Source organism: Miniopterus schreibersii (assembly GCF_964146895.1).
Source record: "Miniopterus schreibersii genome assembly, chromosome: 2".
Lineage (NCBI taxonomy): Eukaryota > Metazoa > Chordata > Mammalia > Chiroptera > Miniopteridae > Miniopterus > Miniopterus schreibersii.
Window position 1 is genome coordinate 74012845 of NC_138102.1, and position 10701 is coordinate 74023545.

A 10701-nucleotide genomic window follows, 5' to 3' on the forward strand; every position below is an offset into this window, starting at 1 on the left:
TTGTGTATAAATCTGTTTCTTGAAAGCTTGATGCAGATAATGGAACCAAAAGCATAGAGAGCAAAAAACTGAAAACAACGTCTACGTCTACATGTCCACCCCCTTCAATAAACAGTCCATCCATATAATGGCTTACTGTGTGGCACATGAGTAGAATGAGTTAGATCTCAGCTTGCTGACCTGGAAAGATGTCCATGACACGTTATAAAGTAGGAAAAAGGTGAGGTGCAGACTCCCATGTATAGCATGATCTCATTTCTTAGAAAAAAAGCATAAACTTTTGTAAGTAGGGAATGAATTTAAACGGTGTGCATTTGGGGTCTCCAGAGAAACAGAACTAATAGGTGTGTGTGTATGTGTGTGTGTATACACATGATTTATTTTAAGGATTAGGCTCATGTGATTGTGGGGGACTGGTAAGTATGAAATCTAGGGCAGTAGGGCAGGTTAGCAGACTGGAAACTCAGCAGGATTTCTATATTACAGTCTTGAGTCAGAATTCCTCTCTGGGAAACCTTGGTTTTTCCCCTTAAATCCTGTAAGTGATTGAATGAGGCCCACTCATATTATGGAGTATAATCTTAAAGTCAACTGATTGCAGATGTTATTCAACATCTATAGAATACCTTCATAGTAACATCTAGACTAGTGTTTGCTGTACAACTAGGCACCTAGCCTCGCCAAGTTGATACAAAATTGAACCATCACAGAGTGGAAAAATTATTAATATTTTCTTTATGCAGAATTGTATTGGTTCTAAAAGCTTACATTTTATGTATTTTTTTTTCCAGCCACCACATATTTATTGAGTTTAGTATATATGCCAGTTACTGTGGAAGGTGATGGGATACACAGATGTTTAAAAGAAGATCCAAATGTAAATACAATTACAAAACTATTTGATCACACACCGAAAATCACTGTACCTAGTTTTCCACTAAAATGAAACAGACACAGCTGGGTTGTCTCCCTTTCCAAACTGTTCTGGACCTTTATTCACTTTAGCGGGCTTTGGACAGAACAACTTTGGTCAAATATACAGGGAACATTCTGAAACAGAGTCAACATTCTGAGACATACAATTTTAACAGTTTCTATGAGAAGGCTTTCAGTCAATCCGAAGGACACTTCTGGTCTTGTAGTAATCTGGGAACCACTGGTTATCAGATAGGACACAAATCTAACATTCATTGAGCTTTACATTTCTTTCTAAAGGTGCATCATTTTCCTAGCACTGTGATGAAAAGCCTCAAAAGGAATCAAGTGGTAGAAATCCTAATTAATCGTAAACTATTTTAGACTTCTTAGATCTGAAAACTGACGACTAGAGTTACAGAAACATACTGTTCTGACTTATTACATCTTCAGACTTTCTGGAGGAGCAGAGGGAGTCTAAAAGAGCTGCCAAGGCCTTCCATCAAGAGATTAACCAAAGAACATATATGCATATAAGCATATTCCATGGGCACAGACAATAGTGTGGGGAAGGCCTGGGGTGGGGGTGAGCTGGGTGGAGGGGGGCAAAGGGAGAGAAAATGGGGGACATCTGTAATACTGCCAACAATAAATTAAAAAAAATAAACGTGAAATTCAAATGCCATCAAAGGAAAAAAGAAACTACTACAGACCAAGAGTGATGCTTTGATACCATTTTGTAATATTTCTACTTTTTGCCATTTTCCATTTTTGTTATTTTCGTTTTTCTAGAGTAATTAGCCATGACTTGGTTCTAATCAGTAGAATATGGCAAAGGTGAGAGGATGTGTAAGATCGTGTTATGTAAGATTATGAGGTCTATCTTGCTGAGAAGCACCTTGTTGGCCTTGAGGAACCAACCAGTTGTGCTGGCAAGGCCCAAATGGCAGAGCTGAGAGTGGCCTCTTGCCAGCAGCCCACTAGGATCTGAGGTCCTCAGTCCAACAGCCAACAGGGAACTGAAAGCTGTTGATAAGGGGTGAGGAAGCAGACCCTTCCCGCGCCAAGCCTCAGATGAGACTGCAGTCCTGGCCAGCACCTTGACTGCAGCCTTATAAAAGACTCAACTTTGAGATCTTAAATGGGTGCTGTTTTAAGTTGCAAAATTTGTTATATTACTATGCAATGATAGATAACTAATACGGATCTCAAGATACTTTTTAGAAACTTGTTTATTATAAAAGTAATACAAGTAAAAACTCAAGTGTTGAAGAAAGACCAACTCATCCTTTTACTGCCTGCCATCCTGTATAACCATAGTTAGTAATTTATTTTGTCAACTTTTTATATGCTTGGTGTGTTATTTATAGCCACAATCATACCCATTTAAACACTTTTATATTTTGCTTTTTTTTTACTTAATATTTTCTTATGTTCATTATATTCTTTACTAATTTTTAATGAGTATGTAATGTACCATTCATTGGAGATATACATATGGTTGGCAAACTATGGGCCTGCATTTGTAAGTAAAGTTTTATTAGAACACAGTCATCCATGCCGATTTGTTTACCTATTATTTATTATTTTTGTGCTACAAACTGTAGAGTTGAGATGTGACAGAGACTCTATGGCCTGCAAAGCCTAAAATATTTACTTTCTGGAAAAGTTTATTAACCCCTGCCCTAAACTTTTAAGTGGTTTAATTTGGGCAATTACAAGTAATGTTACTTAGAACATCTTTGTGCAGATAATTTTTATACTTTAGGCAACTTAATTGGGATATAACAAAAGTGGAATAACTGGGCCTACTTCCTAAAGATGTTTTTAAGGCTTACACTGTCCCCCATTGCTTCTCTTTTAACAGTCTACTATGATATAGTGTTGTGGTAACAAGAAGGAAAGGAAGGCTCAATACTCTGGTAGGTAGCACTTTTTCTGTTCCTTATTAATCCAGACATGTAAGTTTACACTCTGGATGACCATATTTATAGTTCTGATTTAAAGTAAACCAAAGAGGAATGTAACAGTAATTGCAATGGTAAAAACAATTAAAATAAATATTTTACTTTCTATTGGGATGAAAAAGCAGACTGAAGTAAACTCTCCAGGTATCGATACGTGTGTGAAAGGCATTCCAAGCTAGCTGCAGTGGCCAAAGGCATTGAGAGGCTGAGTGAGGGAAAGAGTGGCAGCCTCTAGGATGAGCCTGCAGCAGCAGTGAGCAAAGAGGCAGCTATGAGCGGGGGATGACAGAAGAAACATGAGTTCCACCCCTCTTACCACACTCCAGGCATAAACTTGTACACAACTGTAATTACACTGTCTCCAGATAAGAAAGTTTTAGAGCAACTACCTCATATATTTGAACAACAAAACATTCCCCTATCTGGGAAAGTTTTATACTTTAGGAAAAAAATTGATGGAATGGGACTAGCTAAGTCAACCCTGACTGTCTCTGAGATAAAAGATTAAGCAGGTTGATGGGTCTCAAGTCCAATCTTGTATAAATAAAGTGAGCACCGGGAAGTATAGGTGTCATCTTCTAAGGGAAATATTCTGAGGGTCTGGCAGCATGAATCCATCAGTAAGTTTATAATAGACTATTGTGGAATCGGACTCCACTATGGCCAAAGTAAAGGACATCAGCAAATCTGGATCACCTTGCAATTTTCAAGACCCCTTCAAGATCTCTCTTATCCTATAATGGCCAAGGGAAGCACTGATAGATGTAAGCACCACAGTCTGTAACCCTTCTCCTATCTCAGTACCCACAAGGCAGATGAGCTGGAGATCTGGTAATCCCACACAGTTTACTTCATGCCAACTTTTACTCTCCGTGAGGTCCAGGTAAACCAAGAATGCTATATAAACTTGGGTAGTATCTCCTATGTATAATTCCATCATTTCTAAATACTTTGGGTGGGTGCCCATCCAGGCGTCCTCCAGGGCCCATGGGTGGGCGATGCCACTGCTGCCACCGCGAGCGCCGCCTGGGCCCACACCGCTGCAGCCTGGGGTTGGCTCCGGCTTGGAGTCACCGCACTCTTCCATGCGTTACACCTTATATTTTATAAGAAAATCTTTAAAGCAAAAAAGACCTGCTTGGAATTCAGATGTCCAAATTATGGTAAGTGGGGGAAAATGGGAGTTGCAGTAAATATACGATTTATATTTTAATGATATAATATTTCTAAAAGTATATTAACTATCTGTCAAAATTGAGCTGAAAGAATAAATGTGAAAGTTTTGCTTTTTATTTCAGTTTTTAGCTATTTTCTTTTAATTCAATGAACTTAATGTTTTATAATTAAAAATTTTTTAACCTTTATTTTTTTTTACAGTGGGGGGAAACCTCTAGATAGAGTCCATCATGTGGACTACGTACCTACCCTGTAAACTCCTGGGGTGTTTTACACAATACTTAGTCTCCCTTTGACTATACTACTTTCAGATTATACTGTTTTCATATGGTAGAGAGAGCTACATTTTCTCTTACGAGGTTTTGCTTCATTAATTGGAATCTTGCAAATATATTTCTGAAACATTCCACAGTACTTTACGGAAAGAGAAGCTGACTAAATATAAGCTATTGCAGATCTCCACAGAATGTATGTGTGAGAGTTCTGATGATTCTAGATTTAAAAGCAATCCACATCTTAGAAGAGAGTTACAAATATCCAAGAACTGCTTAAGGCCACTGGCAGACTTCATCTTGAATTGCATCACTATTCTATTTTGTGCTTTTTAAACAATAATTTGCAGATAGTAGATAATGCAATAAATACTTGTTGCATTAAATGGAAGCAGCCTACAAGATTTGCCCATTACTTCTGGGATTCTTCTTTTTTTTTTTTTTTTAAGTTTCTTTACCTTTATTGTTGAAAGTGTTACAGATGTCCCCTTTTTACCCCCATTGATTCCCTCCACCCCACATCCATCCCACCCCCAGGCCTTCCCCAGACTAGTGTCTGTGTCCATGGCTTATGCTTATAAACATGTAAGTTCTTTGATTAATCTCTCCCCACCCACTCCCCACTCCCCACCTTCCCTCTGACATCCCTCAGTCTGTTCCATGCTTCTATGTCTCTGGATCCATTTTGTTCATCAGTTTATTTTGTCTATTATATTCCACATATAAATGCGATCATGTGGTACTTGTCTTTCTCTGACAAGCTTATTTCACTTAACATAATACTTTCTAGTTCCCTCCATGCTGTCCCAAAGGATAAAAGATCCTTTTTTACAGCTGCACAGTATTCTATGGTGTGAATCTGTCACAGCTTTTTTATCCACTCATCTGCTGATGGGCACTTGAGCTGTTTCCAGATCTTAACTATTGCAAATTGTGGTGCTATGAACACAGGACTGCATAAGTTCTTTGCGATTGGTGTTTCAGGTTTCTTAGGATATATTCCTAGAAGTGGGATCACTGGGTCAAATGGCAGATCAATTTTTAATCTTTTAAGGAAACTCCATACTGCTTTTCATAGTGGCTGCACCAATCTGCATTCCCACCAGCAGTGTACTGGGTTTCCTTTTCTCCACACCCTTGCCAGCACTTGTTGTTTGTTGATTTGTTGATGGTAGCCACTCTGACATGTGTGAATTGATACCTCATTGAGGTTTTAATTTGCATCTCTCTGATACTTAGTGACGTTGAGCATTTTTTCATATGTCTCTTGGCCATCTCTATGTCCTCTTTGGAGAAGTGTCTATTTAGGTCCTTTGCCCATTTTTAAATTGGATTGTCTGTCTTCCTTTTGTTAAGTTGTATGAGTTCCTTATATATTTTGGATATTAACCCTTTATCAGATGTGTCCTTGGCAAATATGTTCTCCCATACAGTGGGCTCCCTTTTCATTTTGTTGATGGTTTCTTTTGCTGTGCAGAAGCTTTTTATTTTATTTTAGTCCCATTTGTTTATTTTCTCCTTTGTTTCTCTTGCCCTAGGAAATGTATCAGCAAACATATTGCTACGAGAGATGTCTGAGATTTTGCTGCCTATGTTTTCCTCTAGGATTTTTATGGTTTCATGTCTTACATTTAAGTCTTTTATCCATTTTGAATTTACTTTTGTGTATGGTGTAAGTTGGTGGTCTAGTTTCATTTTTTTGCATGTACCTGTCCAGTTTTCCCAACACCATTTATTAAAGAGACTGTCTTTACTCCATTGTATGTTCTTGCCTCCTTTGTCAAATATTAATTGACCATAATGGCATAGGTCAATTTCTGGGTTCTCTGTTCTGTTCCATTGATCTATATGTCTGTTCTTGTGCCAGTACCAGGTTGCTTTGATTACAGTGGCTTTGTAGTATAACTTGATACCTGGTATTGTGATCCCTCCAACTTCGTTCTTCTTTCTCAAGATTGCCATGGCTAGTCGGGATGTTTTTTGGTTCCATATAAATTTTTGAAGTGTTTGTTTTAGATCTGTGAAATATGCTATTGGTATTTTAATAGGGATTGCATTGAATTTATAGATTGCTTTGGGTAGTATGGACATTTTAATGATGTTAATTCTTCCAATCCATGAACATGGTATATTTTCGCATTTGTTTATATCTTCCTCTATTTCTTTTTTCAGTGTCCTGTAGCTTTCTGAGTAAAGGTCTTTTATATCTTTGGTTAAATTTATTCCTAGGTATCTGATTTTTTTAGTTGCAACATTAAATGGGATTATTTTTTTAGCTTCCTTTCTCAGAGTTCATTATTGGTATATAAAAATGCCATTGACTTCTGGGTGTTAATTTTGTATCCTGCTAACTTGCTGAATTCATTTATTAAATATAGTAGTTTTTTGGTGGGGTCTTTAGGGTTTTCTATGTACAATATCATGTCATTTGCAAATAATGACAATTTTGTTTTCTCCTTTCCAATTTGGATGCCTTTTATGCTTTCTTCTTATCTGATCGCTGTGGCTAGGACTTCCAGTACTATGTTGAATAACAGTGGTGGAAGTGGACATCTTTGTCTTGTTCCTGTTCTTAGGGGAAATTATTTTAGTTTTTGCCCATTGAATATGATGTTGGCAGTAGGTTTGTCATATATGGCCTTTATTATGTTGAGGTATGATCCCTCTATTCCCACTTTGCTGAGAGTTTTTTTTTTTATCAAAAATGGATGTTGGATTTTATCGAATGCTTTTTCTGCATCTATTGATATGATCATGTGGATTTTTGTCTTTCAGTTTGTTTATGTGATGTGTCATGTTTATTGATTTGTGCATATTGTACCAGCCTTGCATCCCTGGCGTATATCCCACTTGGTCATGGTGTATGATCTTTTTATTATATTGCTTGATCTGACTTGCTAATATTTTGTTGAGGAATTTAGCATCTATGTTCATCAGGGATATTGGCCTGTAATTCTCTTTCTTTGTAGTGTCTTAATCTGGTTTTGGAATTAGGCTAGTGGAATTAGGCTAAAGAGTTTGGAAGTGTTCCTTCCTCTTGGATTCTTCTGGGATTTTTAATGTTCTGTTTTCTCAAGGTCACAAGGAGTCTGTGAGAATTGGGATGAGATTGCTATAGGTAGCATTTTCAACTGATTGCTTTATTCTCCAAGTTGCAGAGAATTCAAAACCTCTGTCAGCCAGTTCAGTTCAGGCTGAGATTTTTAAAAAGTGTGGTAAAATAAATTTATCATTTAAGCCATATTTAAGTGTACAGTTCTGTGACATTAAGTACAGTCACATTGTTGTACAACCACTACCACCATCCATCTCTAGAACTTTTGGGATGATTTGTTTTGAGTGGATCTTGGTCCTTAGTTCATTAGCAGTGTTCATGTTTATGGTCCTGTTACAGGCCCAAGCTGGAAATTAAGATCCCAGAACTTGCATCTGGATACTTTTTTTTGTAATGTAATACACGTAACATAAAATTTACCATCTTGGCCATTTTTAAGTTACAGTTTAGTGGTATTAAAATACATTTACATTGTTTTGCAACCATCACCACCATCCATTCCTATAACTTCATTTGTAGCACTGACACCCCATACCCAGGAAACAACCCCTCATTCTCTCCTCCCATAGCTCCTGGCAACTACCATTACACTTTCTGTTTTTATGATTTTTGACTAATTTAGATACCTCATATATGTAGAATCATTCAGTATTCGGCCTTTTGTGACTGTCTTATTTGACTTTGCATAATGCCCTGAAGATTCATCCATGTTGTAGTATACTACCGAATTTCCTGCCTTTTTAAGGCTGAATATGATATGTGTGGACCACATTGTGCTTATCTATTTATTGTTGATGGGCACTCGGTTACTTATACACTTAGGTACTGTGAATAATGCTGTTATGAACATGGTGTACTAATATCTCTTTGAGACCCTGCTTTTACTCTTTCGTATATATACCCAGAAGGAATTGCTGAATCATATGGTAATTTTATTTTGTTTTTGAGGAACTGCATACTGTTCCATAGTGACTGTACCATTTTACAGTCTCACCAAGTGCTGAAGGTTCCACTTTCTCTACGTCCTCGCCAACACTTGTTGTTTTCTATTTTTTTGATAGTAGCCATTCTAATGGGTATGATATGGTATCTCACAATAGTGTTGATTTGTATTTCCTTAATCACTAGTGATGAGCATCTTTTCATGTGCTTACTGGCCATTTGTATATCTTCTTTGGAGAAAAGTCTGTTCAATTCCTTTCCCAATTTTTGAATTGGGTTTTTGTTGTTGTTGAGTTTTAATCCCTTGATAGATACATGATTTACAAATATTTTCTCCCATCCTGGTTTCCTTTTTACTCTGCTGATAGTGGTTTTTTTGTGTGTGTGTGTGTTTTTAAAAAAATATATATCTTTATTGATTTCAGAGAGAGGAAAGCAGAGGGAGAGAGAGAGATAGAAACATCAATGATGAGAGAGTCATTGATCGAGGCCGCAACCCGGGTATGTGCCCTAACCAGGAATCGAACCCTGATTGCCTGGATCCTAGGTCGACGCTCAACCTCTGAGCCACGCCCGGCCAGGCTGCTGATAGTGTTTTGATGCACACATTTTTAAAAAATTTTATGATGTGCTGCAGTCTGTCTATTTTTTGTTACTGGTGTCATATCTAAGAAATTATTACCATATCCAACGTGAAGATTTTATCCTATGTTTTCTTCTAAGAGTTTTATTGTTTTAGGTTTTGTATTAGGTCCTTGGTCCATTAATTAAATTTTGTATATGGTGTTAGGTAAAGGTCCAACTTGATTCTTTTCCATGTTTATATCCAGTTTTTTTAGCACCATTTTTGGTAAAGATTGTCCTTTCCCCATTGAATAGTCTTGACACCCTTGTTAAAAATTACTTGACCATATATGTGAGGATTTATTTCTTGGCTCTCTCTCTATTCCATTCTTTGGTCTATACACCTATCTTTATGCCAGTACTACAGTGTTTTGATTACTGTAGCTTTGTAGTAAAATTTGAAAGTGGGAAGTGTGAATCCTCCAATTTTGTTCTTTTAAAACGATTGTTTTGACTATTTGGGGTCCCCTGAGATTCCATATGAATCTTAGTATGGGTTTTTCTATTTCTGCAAAAACTGTCATTGGTATTTGGATAGGGATTGCACTGAATCTGTAGATTGCTTTGGGTAATATTGATATTTTGACAATATTAACCTTTTTAATTCATGAGCATGAGATGTATTTCCATTTATTTATCACTTATTTAATTTCTTTTAGCAATGTTTTACAGTTTTCATTGTACATGTGTTTCACTTCCTTGGTTAAGTTAATTCCTGAGTATTTTATTGTTTTTGATGCTATTGTAAATAGAATTTGTTTTTGTAATTTCCTTTTCAGATTGTTCATTGTTCATGCATAGGAACCCAAGTTATTTTTGTGTGTTGACTTAGTATCCTGTTACTTTGCTAAATTCATTTATTAGTTCTAGTAGTTATTTTGGTGGAATCTTTAAGGTTTCTACATGCAAGATTATATCATCTGCAAACAGAGATACTTCTTTTACCTCTTTCCTTGCCTAATTGCTCCATTTAGAACTTCCAATACTATGTGAAATAGAAGTGGTGAAAGTGGACATCCTTGTGTTGTTCCTGATCTTAGAGGAAAGGCTTTCAATCTTTCACCATTGAGTATGATGTTCATTGCGGGGTTTTTTCCTTCCTTCTGCTGACATGGTGTATTACATCGATTAATTTTCATATGTTGAACCATCCTTGGATTCCAAGAATAAATCATACTTGGTCATAATGTATAATCGTTTTTTTAAAATCCTCACCCAAGAGGTGAGGATATTTTCTTCCATTGAATTTTAGAGAGAGTGGAAGGAAGGAGGGAGGGGAAAAGAGAGAAGGAGAGAGAAACATCAATGTGAGAGAGACACATTGATTGGTTGCCTCCCACATGTGCCCTCCCCACCCCCCCAGGGACAGGGATTGAACCTGCAACCCAGGTATGTACCCTTGACCGGGAATCAAACCCATGACCCTCTGGTGCACAGGCTGATGCTCTAACCACTGAGCAACACCAGCCAGGTCTGTATGATCTTTAATAAGCTGCTGAATTATATTTGCTAGTATTTTATTGAGGAATTTTGCATCAATGTTTATTAGGAATATTGGCCTTCAGTTTTCTTTTTTGAAAAAAATTTATCTTTATTGATTTCAGGGAGAGGAAGGGAGAAGGAGAAAGAGAGTTGAAACATCAGTGATGAGAGAGTCGTCACTGATTGGCTGCCTCCTGCCGGCCCTTGACTGGGAATTGAGCCCACAACCCGGGCATGTGCCCCGACTGGGAATCCAACTGAGATCTCC

At 37.2% G+C, this 10701-nt stretch overlaps 1 pseudogene across 1 annotated transcript; it reads right to left on the bottom strand.

Annotated features, from left to right (window-relative positions):
• Window positions 1–3325: 3325 nt before the first annotated feature.
• Window positions 3326–3969, bottom strand: LOC308552850 (tRNA-splicing endonuclease subunit Sen15 pseudogene; annotated as a pseudogene). The gene has a single exon. The product of its transcript is annotated as a tRNA-splicing endonuclease subunit Sen15 pseudogene (transcript).
• Window positions 3970–10701: the final 6732 nt, after the last annotated feature.